The following is an 11,568-nucleotide window of genomic DNA, read 5'->3' on the forward strand; positions in this document are numbered from 1 at the left end:
CCTCTCTGTGATTTTGTGGCCTTCTACAAAAAAGTGCTGGATCTCAAATGGTGCACTTGTGCACTTCGGGCACTATGTTTCAGTGCGTAACTAATACGGCATACACACTGAAACATGAACACTAAAGTGCACAAGTGCACCATTTGAGATTCAGCCACTTTCCTCGTAGAACGAGCTGAGCCTTTTCATTCGCTTTCATTTGCATTCAGATATGTGTAACAGAGTACATCTGCGTTCATTGTAAAATTATCATAAATGGTACGAGAGCGCCCTCTCTCGTGGGTTGATATGGTGGTACGTTGCGTGGTTACTTCAGAACACGCCTGGAGGATGTCACGGTAGGTTGCTTTAATGAGCAGTCTGAGACTGTTAAAGATATAAAGTCTCAGATATAAGTATTAATCCTGTATTTTCGTGTAATACAGGTCGGATAGAAAACAGATATGTTCAGCACCTTTTTATTACATACGAATAGCAGTTTGATGCTGTTTTTAACATTGTTTTGATCTGACTCCACTTCCAGACGTTGACCGAAGTAGCCGTGTAACCTGTCTTAATCCTGTATCCCGTGTTTGTGTACCACCTTATCATTCCAGGTAATTTCATTGTTTGTATCGGTTGTACCATTGTGTCTTTTATTTATGTTATGTAATTGTTATGAAGCTTCGGTTTTATCAGCTTCAAGCTAGTTAAGCTAATTCAGGATGCTAGCGAGTCAGTTATGAGCTGCTCACTCGTGAGCAGACGTTAGCTAGAACTGTCTCGCGGCATCCACTGATCCCTGTATTCATTGACGATATCGTTAATTTGTTCATGTATCTTTTGTATAACTAAAAACTGGTCACTGTATCCTATTCACTGTTATGTCTGTATCCCATTCTCTATTGAGATTACTGTCACGTTATGTATCCCCAACCATTTAACCACTATACGATCACTTTATGTTACCCCTGTCTATTGTTATGCGTCTCCGATGTCATTGTATCCCTCTGTGTAACCCCACATATTTAAGAGTGGCCCGGTATTTATTGTTTTATGTAGGCTACGTAATGTTAATGGAACCTATGTCATGTGCAGTATAAAGTAGCCTACTGTAGCGTTTTCACACACACACACACACACACACACACACACACACACACACACACACACACACACACACTCCTTATATTTATTTTATTTATTAAGAACACGCCTGGAGGATGTCACGACGTTGACCGAAGTAGCCATGAAACCTGTCTTAATCCTGTATCCCGTGTTTGTGTACCACCTGTCATTCCAGAAAATAAACATACAGATTTGACCAACTCAGCCTCCTGCAGTATGTCCATGAGCCCACTTAGAAGAAGACCAAGATAGACCTGTAACACACATATGGGTATGTACTTTAAACAAATAATTTTCCAGCACCAGTTAGTTGTTTTGGATTTCCATTACCTTTGCATTGCAGGGGTGAAAGGATGACCTCATTGACCTGAAACTCCTGCCTAACATTAGTAGGCTGTTGTGTGCAAGGGTGTCTGTAGACTTATTTGCAGAGGTGTCAAATGTAAAAGTTAAAAGAGAAACAGTTTCCATTCCTTCCAACAATGGTAACTTCTCTGAGTAACAGTAGATCTGCAGGCCTACTCTTCAGAGGTGGGCAAGTTAGGTCTAGGCCTACTCAAAAATTGCAATATTGCTGATTACAGATGTTACTGTCTTCTAAAGTAATCCCTTGCATTGCAATATTAGGCCTACTATATTTAAAATGTAAGGCATCACACTACTTTTGCATTACTTTAGTTACTCTCTCCAAAAGAATTGTAAATCGCTGGTTACGTATGTAACCGTGGTTCTACGACTGGTGGAAGACCGCCAGACGGCGTTTCTTACTGTGTGAATATCCTTGCGCTAGCCGCATCTTTGCCGAGAGTTTATATCAAAGTTGTCACCTCGTGACCGATGACGTGGCTCAAGTCTATAAATAGCCATGCCCACGTCAAACCTCGCTTGGAGCCTTTCTCGCCAGAACCAGAGGCCTGAGTGACCTACATGTCTGGCGGTCTTCCACCAGTCGTAGAACCACGGTTACATACGTAACCAGCGTTCTACTTCCTTGTCTTCAGACCGCCAGACGGCGTTTCTTACTGTGTGGAAGACTAATTAACAAGTTGTCACGAGGGCCTAAGCAATAACATGGTGTCAATCATCCCAATAATACACTGTAGGGAATAACACACAATAAACAGTAGCTTCTTCATCACAACATTTTATTGAACATCAAATGTGGATGAAATCAACAGAGTGGAGAGTCCAACTCTCACCCATAGGTAATGAACCAAAGCTGCCCCTGGTCTGAACTTAAGTTGAGTAAACAGGTGGGGCAGTACTCAAGACAGCTTGAACACAAGAGTTTGAAGCAACATTAACTCTGTAAAATCTGGAGAATGTACAAGGTGACGTCCAAGACGCAGCTGAACAAATGTCTGTCAAACTAACACCACGCAAGGCCGCCCAGGAGGTAGAGACAGACCTGGTGGAGTGGCATTTAACTGAAAGTGGCACCTCACGTCCAGTGGAGGAGTATGCATATGTTATGGTGTCTGTAATCCAGTGAGAGAGTCTGTCCTTAGACAGGGCAGCTCCTCTACATTTCTCACTGAAGCGCACAAACAGCTGATCAGTAGTGCGCCAGGCTGAGGTAGCTGTGACATATTGCCTTAGTGCTCTAACAGGGCATAGACTCGTGTTCAGAGCTGTGTCTGAGGAACTGAACGAAGGCAACGTAAGTGGTTTGTTCACAAAATCAGAGCCAAGGACCTTGGGTAAAAATGTGGGATTTGGCCACAGAGTGACATGTGAGAGATCTGGTCCCCACTGAAGGCACTGTGGGCTGACAGATAAGGCATGTAATTCACCAACCCTTTTCGCAGAGGCTATTGCAATGAGGAAAGCTGTTTTCATTGACAACCACTTAATGTCAGTCCCTTCCAGGGGTTCGTAGGGAGGGCTGCATACACTCGTCAGCACAAGATTGAGGTCCCATTGAGGAATGACACATTTACGCGGTGGATGAAGGCGCTTTGCACCTTTCAAGAAGGCTATAATCAAATGATGTGTGCCCACTGTCATCCCATCTATTTTTCCCTTGTAAGCTGACATTGTTGCCACATATCCCCGGAGAGTGGATACTGAACGGCCTGTGACCAGAAGGCCTTGGAGGAATTCCAAAATGTTGTTTACAGAACAACCCAGTGGGTCAAGGATGCGTTCTGAGCAGCATATTGAGAAGTATTTCCACCTGGAGCCGTACAACAGGCGTGTAGATGGGGCACGAGCATTTAAAATAGTGTCCCTGACCCCTTCTGAAAAGTCCAATAGATTGGGTGTGCTCCCAAGGGCCAAACCCACAGTTTCAGTCTCTGGGGGTGATCGTGCCACAGCTGGCCGTCCAGGTGTGTCAGAAGGTCTGCTCTGACAGGTAGAGGGCAGGGTGGCCCCGTCAGCAGTGCCTGGAGGAGGTAAAACCAGGGACTGTGAACACGGTATGGTGCAATCAGAAGGACCGGTTGGTTGGTCAGTCGAATCCTTTGGAGCGTCTGCCACAAGAGAGGAAAAGGAGGGAATGCATAAAGTTTTAGATTCGGCCACTGGTGAGCTAGAGCATCTTGCCCCAGAGAGCCTGCTTCGTTCTGTAGAGCAAACCATCTCTGACAATGAGTTGTGATTCGGGTGGCGAACAGGTCCACCTCCGCCTTCCCGTACGTGTTCCAGATCATTTGGACCACTTCTGGGTTCAGACGCCATTCCCCCAGGAGAGGTTTCCCCCGAGACAGAGCATCTGCTGCCTGGTTTTCCTTCCCCGGCACATGCATCGCTCTTAGTGAAAGCAAGTGAGCATTCGCCCACAGCCATATCTTCCGAGTGAGGTTGTTCAGAGTTAGTGACCTCACTCCTCCCTGATGGTTGATATGATAAACTGTCGACGTGTTGTCCGTTCGCACCAGGACATGTTTGCGTTTCAGTGGTTTTTGGAAGTGTTGTAATGTCAGCCAGACAGCTCGCAGTTCCAAGTAATTGATGTGGTAGGCCCGGAGCTCGTCCTGCCATATGCCTTGTACCCCTTTGTGGTTCCACACACCTCCCCAGCCATACTGGCTGGCATCTGTGGTGATGACTTCTCTCCTTGCCGGAGGGGGCCCGAGGGGTACGCCTTGGAGAAGAAACGGTCTTAGCGCCCACGGGCGCAAGGAAGCAGCGCCCTTGGGCGTGATCGACACCAGTACATTTTTCTGTGTTTGGGCTGAAAGTCTTCTCATCTTCAGCCAACGCTGGAAAGGTCTGAGATGTAATCTCCCCAGCTGTATCAGCGGTGTAGCAGCAGCTAGCATACTCGCAAGGCGGAGTAGCAGACAATGGCGAATAGTCCGACTCGACATGACACGCCTCACAAGTCCCAGTATGTTGCATATTCTTCCCTGAGTTAAACATGCTTGTTGGGAGATTGAATTTAAGTGGATACCTATGAAGTCTGCGGACTGCATGGGTTGCAATGTGCTCTTCTCGTAGTTCACCGAGAGGCCAAGAGCTGAGATATGGTCGAGTAGTCTCTGAGTGTTCACTTTGGCTTGCTCTGGAGACTGAGCAAGGAGAAGCCAATCGTCCAGGTAAGGGAGGACGCGCATGCCCTGCTGGAGAAGTGGAGCAAGAGCCTCGCGCATGCATTTTGTAAATCTTTTGTAAACCGTCCGCAGCATGCGAAATGGCAGTTCTTTCAGGTACGTGTTTAGGCGGCGGAGGTCCAGTATAGGCCGAAGGCCGCCATCTTTCTTTGGTACGACGAAGTAAGTGGAGAATACTCCTAGTTGTGTTTTGGGGTCTATCTCCTCGATGGCGTTTTTGTCTAGCAGGGATTGTATCTCTGAAAGCAGTGCTGAACGGAGCTTTGGGCTTCTGACACATGTGGCGCGTAGCCCAGAGTTCATGGGAGGCCGGCGGCGAAACTGGAGACGGTAACCATTTGTGAGAGTGTCTAGTACCCATGGGTTTGATGTTGTTAGACGCCAGTAATCCAGTTGTTGAGGGGTGAAACGCTTTGCCGCCGGCCGCACACCTTCAGTCTCGCATCTGAGTGTGGTGTGTAGCTTTGGGGGGGCGGCCTTGGGCAGCCCGGCCCTGCCTTGGAAAGGATGAAGAAGGCCTGCCACGTGCACTGTGTGGGGTAAAGCCGTGTTCTGCATACCTCCGTTGAGGCTGTTGAAAGGAGGGCAGTGAGTGTCTGCGATATGTTGGATTTCCACGAAAGGCAGGTTGAGGCACCGGCTGCGGTTTCTTGAAGGCAGCTCGTGGCTTCACATGTTGGGATCGCATTTCGGACGCAAGCTGGCGTCGATTTAAGGCCTCCTGTGCAGCTGGACCAAATAGCTGACCTGGAGCCAAGGGCAGTTGCCGTAAAACATTTCTAGCGGCATCAGGAAGAGGGGACTGTGCCACCCAAATTTGTCTGCGGGCTTGGAGGAGTAAGCCCATGGACTTCCCACATTGTTTAGCCAGGGCTCCAATGCCCTGGAGTGCTGTATCGACCAATTCAGACATGGCTGCATCTGAGGATGGTTGAATTGTAGTCTGAAGAGCGAGTAGAACATGTGCCATGGTGTTCAGAACTCTGCCCATGGTCGCTTGGGTGTTGTATGCCCGGCAAACCAAGTTGTCTGTGCGTCTGCATTCTGGGCTAGGACATCGAGGGTCTGTGCGTAGAGCCTCGTCAGGTGAGACAACCAGGGAAACTACAGCTGGTTCCACTGGTGGCATGGGTCCCAGGCCAGCGGCGCTTGGTTCCGCCATCGCCGCCAATAGCCTAGTTGCTCTATCCATTCTGCTGGTACCTGCCTCCTTTAGCGCCTCAGTGAACATTTTAATGAAATCATCACATGGCGGAATCGCCAGGTCATTGCTCTGCATGGGCAAGCGACAGAGGCGGTTGGTCTGCATCGTGGCCCTAGAGAGAGGTTCAATGTTCAGTTTCGACAAAGCCATTCGAATAGCTCCTGGCAAGGTGACATTTATGCCAGAAGCCTCAGTACCATCATCTGACTCCCTCCCGCTCTCTGTAGCAGAGGAATCAAAATTTGTAATATCCTCTGGCAGTGAAAAATCACCCATATCCATGGGGAAGAGAATATCGGTGGCTGCCAGAGAAAGGGTGTCATCATCTCTCTGCAGTGTTTGAGTAAAAGGGTCAAGTTGTGAGGCAGGTAGGGGGGCCTCATCACTTGAGTGAGAGTCATGCTGTGATGTGTGAGCCTGTGGCTGTGGCTGCACACTCTGTATTGGCTGAGGCTGCAGTTGTGGTTGCATGCTCAGTAGTAGCTCTCTGATCTGTGTCACATTGTCAGATAATGCATCCACTCTGCGTGTCAAGGCACCAGAGCGCTTGGGCATTTTGGTTTTCTGTGGTGCATGAGATACTGCTTTGCGTTTGGCAGTTGTTGACTTCTTAGTGGCTGTATTGGAAAGGAGACAGTCCGTCTCACCCTCAAGACCAGCAAGGCGTGCCTGCCGTTGTTGTATGGAAAGCTGACTGCAGTGTAAACATGGATCAGTCAAGGCTTCTCTGAGATGTTTGATCCCTAGACAAGTTGGGCAGTTATCGTGAGGATCGTTCACATCCATTGGTGTGCCACATAAGGTGCACCATACCAATGCCATGTTTTATTATTATTATTCGTATTGTGTGGCGATATGAAATGCCGGGGGTCAGGCAATTCTATCTTTTGTTCATTCGGTTTTTTATCTGCGCTGGGGTGTGAGCGCAGTTATTAAACCGTAGCAAAATCGTCTGGTACGGGCGCCAATTTCTAGCTGCACCGGGGCAAGGGTAGCGTGCTAGTTAGCTGTTCGGAGTGCAATAGCATTCGGGGAGGCAAATCCTGCTCTGTTAAATCAAATACTTACCAAATGGGTCGCTTTATCATGCGTAGTAAATGTACCAGATAATAATACTGCACCGGGGACTGGGTGCTTGTATGTACAATATGATTTGTGCACACGGTGTCGGGTGTTTCGTGACACTTTAGCACACTGATGCTAGCTTCACTAGCCGTTGTCTGTGCTCGACCGGTGTAGGGGGTCTGCAGCACGTTTAACTTACCGTGAACTGTTTCGTGTAGAAGTTAATCCTTAAGATGTATCCTTAGTACTTCAATTCGATTCAGTCATTCAAATTATTCCGTGAGTAAATCAGCGTCCGCCTAATTACGGCTGGACAAGTTCTCTCTGCAAGCGCGAGAAAGCGAAAAGCGAGGTTTGACGTGGGCAGGACTTCCGGCAAGATGGCGAACTGAGTGCACACTTCATCCAGTGTTCTTCGCGGTTCATTCCCCAAACTTTTTATAAATCAAGTCCCTCTCGTCACAAAGCTCAAAAAATAACCTCTAAGTGATTTCCGAACGTATTAAGTTGTATTTCACCGCAAATCTTGACCATGGACAATGTCGCTGAGAAGTCAACCGCTGATGCTCTAGCCCCACACGATTACTGCAACAGCGTGGCACCTGTGGACATGGAGACTTCGGCTGCGAAAAACTCCCGTCCTTTGCCCGAAACTCCAACTAAACCATCAAATGATCCAAAGAAAATGAAACTGCGCGAGTCCACCATGAAAGACTCTGAGGTAACCAATGCCACAATACTTGCTGCTATAAACAACCTCTCAGCTATGCTACAAGAAATGAACGTGCAATTGAAAGAAAACACTTCAAACATAGCTGAGGTGACCAAAGCTGTTGAATTTAATGCCAAAGAAATCGAAGTATGCAAATCCGAAAATGTTGCTGTAAAAAACAAAATGGCTAATCTGGAGAAAGAGAACGCCGCGCTCCGAGATAAGGTTTTGGAGTTGGCGCGCTACAAGCGTCGATGGAACCTGAAACTGCGTGGGCTAAAGGAAAATGGCGACGAAGACACACGGGAACGAGTACTCCGTATCATCACACAGATTGTCCCACACTGGTCGGAGAAGATCAGCTTTGTCATCGATTCTGTGCACCGTCTGGGCCAAAAGAAGGACGACAAACATCGAAACATCATCATACAGTTCACCATGCGACATTTCCGAGACGAGCTTTGGAGCCTATCCAAAGGCTCACCGGTGTGCTCAAAGCTCAAGATCAAATTCGCTGAACACCTTCTCCCGGAGGACATGAAGGCAAGAGAGGCTGTGTGGCCACAGATCAAGGCGGCAAGAGATGCTGGTCAACGTGGTTACTTCAAGGGGCCGACAGGATACATCGACGGGGTTGCAATTGAAACCATTTAAAGTGGTAAAGTATAGAGGGACATGCTTGTATTGATTACCTAAAGGGGATTCATTTTGCCTAGTTACCTACTACAGGAAAGGTTTATTCCTGTAACTCCCAGAAGTTACTTCAAGTTCAGAGTTCTATTTTTCCACCCTTACTTGTTTTGTGTCTTTTTGTTGTTTTTCCATTATGTTTTCTATCAAAGAAGATTTTAATTTAATTTCTTTTAATGCAAGGGGCCTCAGAGACAGTATCAAAAGAAAAGCTGTCTTTCTTTTTTGCAAACATAAGAAGCCGAACATTGTTTTACTGCAAGAGACTCACTCCATAGAGGCTGACGAAAAGCTCTGGTCTAACCAATGGGGAGACAAAATCATTTTTGGACATGGTACTAACCGCTCTGCTGGTACTGCTATTCTTCTGCACAACTTTCCTGGCAAAATTCTCACCACCAGAAAAGACTCAGATGGACATTGGATTCTTTGTGTATTCTCAATTGGACACTCCTTTTTTATTTTGGGTAATGTCTATGGTCACAACAACCTCAACCAAAACAAGGTATTGCTCTCTGAAATTGACGTCATCATCAAAGAACTTAAACTTATTTACCCTACAGACATCATTGCACTGGGGGGGGATTACAATATGGTTTGTGACGAATGGTTAGACCGTTGTCCTACCAAATTTGTTAATCATCACTATAACCCTCATCTGAGTAATTTTTGTAATGTTCACAATTTGATAGACCCTTGGCGTTCTTCACATCAAGACAAAAAAGAATTCTCTTGGTTCAAGCCAGATGGCTCATGTAAGTCCAGAATTGACTTCTGGCTTGTTTCTGACTCTCTTAACGAATTTATCAGTGACTGTTCAATTTCTGCTGCCCCTTTATCAGACCACTGTCTCATACGTTTACTACTAAAGCCTTCCAACTCTGTTAAACGCAATAGGGGTTACTGGAAATTCAATGCAAATCTGCTGAATTCCGAAATATTTTGCATGGGGATAAAAAGCATCATCAAAGACATTTCTGAGGATGAAAGCCTTTTATCTTTTACCTCAAAATGGGAATTTATCAAATATAAGGTCAGATGTTTCTCTATATCTTTTAGCAAAGAATTGAAGCACACTGCTCAGCTAGAGGAAAATGATTTATTAAGGGAAATTTATGTATGCTGTAACAAGCCCACTATGTGTGACACTGACAAAAGAAAACTACTTAACTTACAAACTAAATTAGACAACATCTACACCAAAAAAGCAAAAGGGGCCTATATCAGATCAAGAGCCAAATGGATAGAGGAAGGTGAAAGAAATTCTGCCTACTTCTGTAGATTAGAAAAGGTGAGACAGGAGAAAAATAACTTAGAAACATTAATTATAAATGGCACAGAATGTTCTGACCACAAAACTATTGCAAACGAGGTGTTCACCTTTTACAACTCATTATACTCAAGCCACTTCTCACCAGAGGCAGCTAACACCTTTTTTGATACAATTAAAGAGCACATCCCACTTATTTCAGAGGATTTCAAATTAAGTTGTGATGCACCTCTATCTCATGACGAATTAGATAAGGCTATGCAATGTTTAACACCAGATCGCTCACCTGGACAAGACGGCCTCACGGCAAACTTTTACAAACATTTCTGGGAAGACATCAAAGACATTCTATTCCTGACTTTAAACGAGATAATGACCAACTTGTCACTCCCTAACACCATGAAACAAGGTGTAATAGTTCTTATTCCCAAACCTGGTAAAGATGAAAAAAATCTTGAAAATTGGCGACCAATTACTCTCCTTAACAATGACTATAAAATACTAACACATGTCTTCTCAAATAGACTGAAAAACGGTCTCCCCCAAATAATAAGTGAAACACAATCAGGGTTTATGAGAGGCAGATCTATACATAACAATGTACGTCTGGTATTAGATTTAATAGAATATAACAATTATATACAGGATGATGGTTTTATTCTTTTCCTTGACTTTTATAAAGCATTTGATACTCTAGAACATGATTTTATTTTTCAGGCTCTAGAGTGCTGTGGGTTTGGAACAATTTTCAGGGACATAATCAAATGCATCTACCATGACACCAACAGCTCTGTCTCTCTCTCCAAAGGTACATCACCCCGTTTCACCACAAGTAGAGGTATAAAACAAGGGTGCCCCATCTCTCCCTATCTATTCTTAATTGCTGCAGAAATGCTTTCTATCCTAATTAAAAACTCAGAAATTGAGCACATGACAATTTTCAATACCAAACTTCAAATCAGTCAACTAGCTGATGACACCACTTTATTTCTAAAAGATCACGAACAAGTCCCAAAGGCCATTGAGTACATTAAAGGGTTCTCAAATGCCTCAGGGTTACAACTTAACCTTAAAAAATGTGAACTTTTAGCTTTACACAACTCCCACCACTCTTCTGTGTATGGCATTCCCATAAAATCCTCAGTTAAATATCTTGGAGTACATATAACAAAAGACACGAACCTAAGTGAATCTTTAAACATACATACCAAATTAAATGAATGCAAATCCAGATTAGATAGATGGCTAAATAGAGATCTATCACTTTATGGTCGCATATATGTAACTAAATTCGAGAGTATTTCCCGTTGTGTTTACCCTGCCAGTTCATTACCCTTCCCTGATAAAATGATTAAATCCATCAACAAATTAAATTTTGACTATATCTGGAGAAGAAAAAATCATTACCTAAGAAAGGCATCAATGGTAAGAAATTATGAAGATGGTGGCTTACAAGCAATAGATTTTGAATGCATTAATGGTACTTTAAAAATTAAATGGCTAAAAACATTCCTTAGTAATTACAATAGTTTCTGGTTTTGTATCCCTAGGGAAATATTTAAAAAGCTTGGCGGTATCAAATTTCTCCTGCACTGTGATTTTACTCCCAATAAGTTGCCTGTTAAAATATCCTCTTTTCACTCTCAAGTCTTACTATACTGGAATCTTCTGTACAAACACAACTTTACTCCACATAACACACCCATTTGGAACTGTAGGTATATCCTCCTCCTATCCCTGCTTTGATGAATGGTTGGAGAGGGACATATGGACAACAATGCAATTGCTGGATGAGCATGGGGATGTCCTTTCTTTTGAACAATTCTGTGTAAAATATAATTTCCAATGCAACCGGCAACAATACAACAAGGTCTTAAAATGTCTCCCTCCAGCTTTCCTTTTAATGATCCAAAACTCAGCACCTGCAGTTTCCACCCCAGCCCTTCCCAGTACTTTAAGAATT

Source organism: Engraulis encrasicolus, chromosome 4, assembly GCF_034702125.1.
Source record: "Engraulis encrasicolus isolate BLACKSEA-1 chromosome 4, IST_EnEncr_1.0, whole genome shotgun sequence".
NCBI classification, from domain to species: Eukaryota; Metazoa; Chordata; class Actinopteri; order Clupeiformes; family Engraulidae; genus Engraulis; species Engraulis encrasicolus.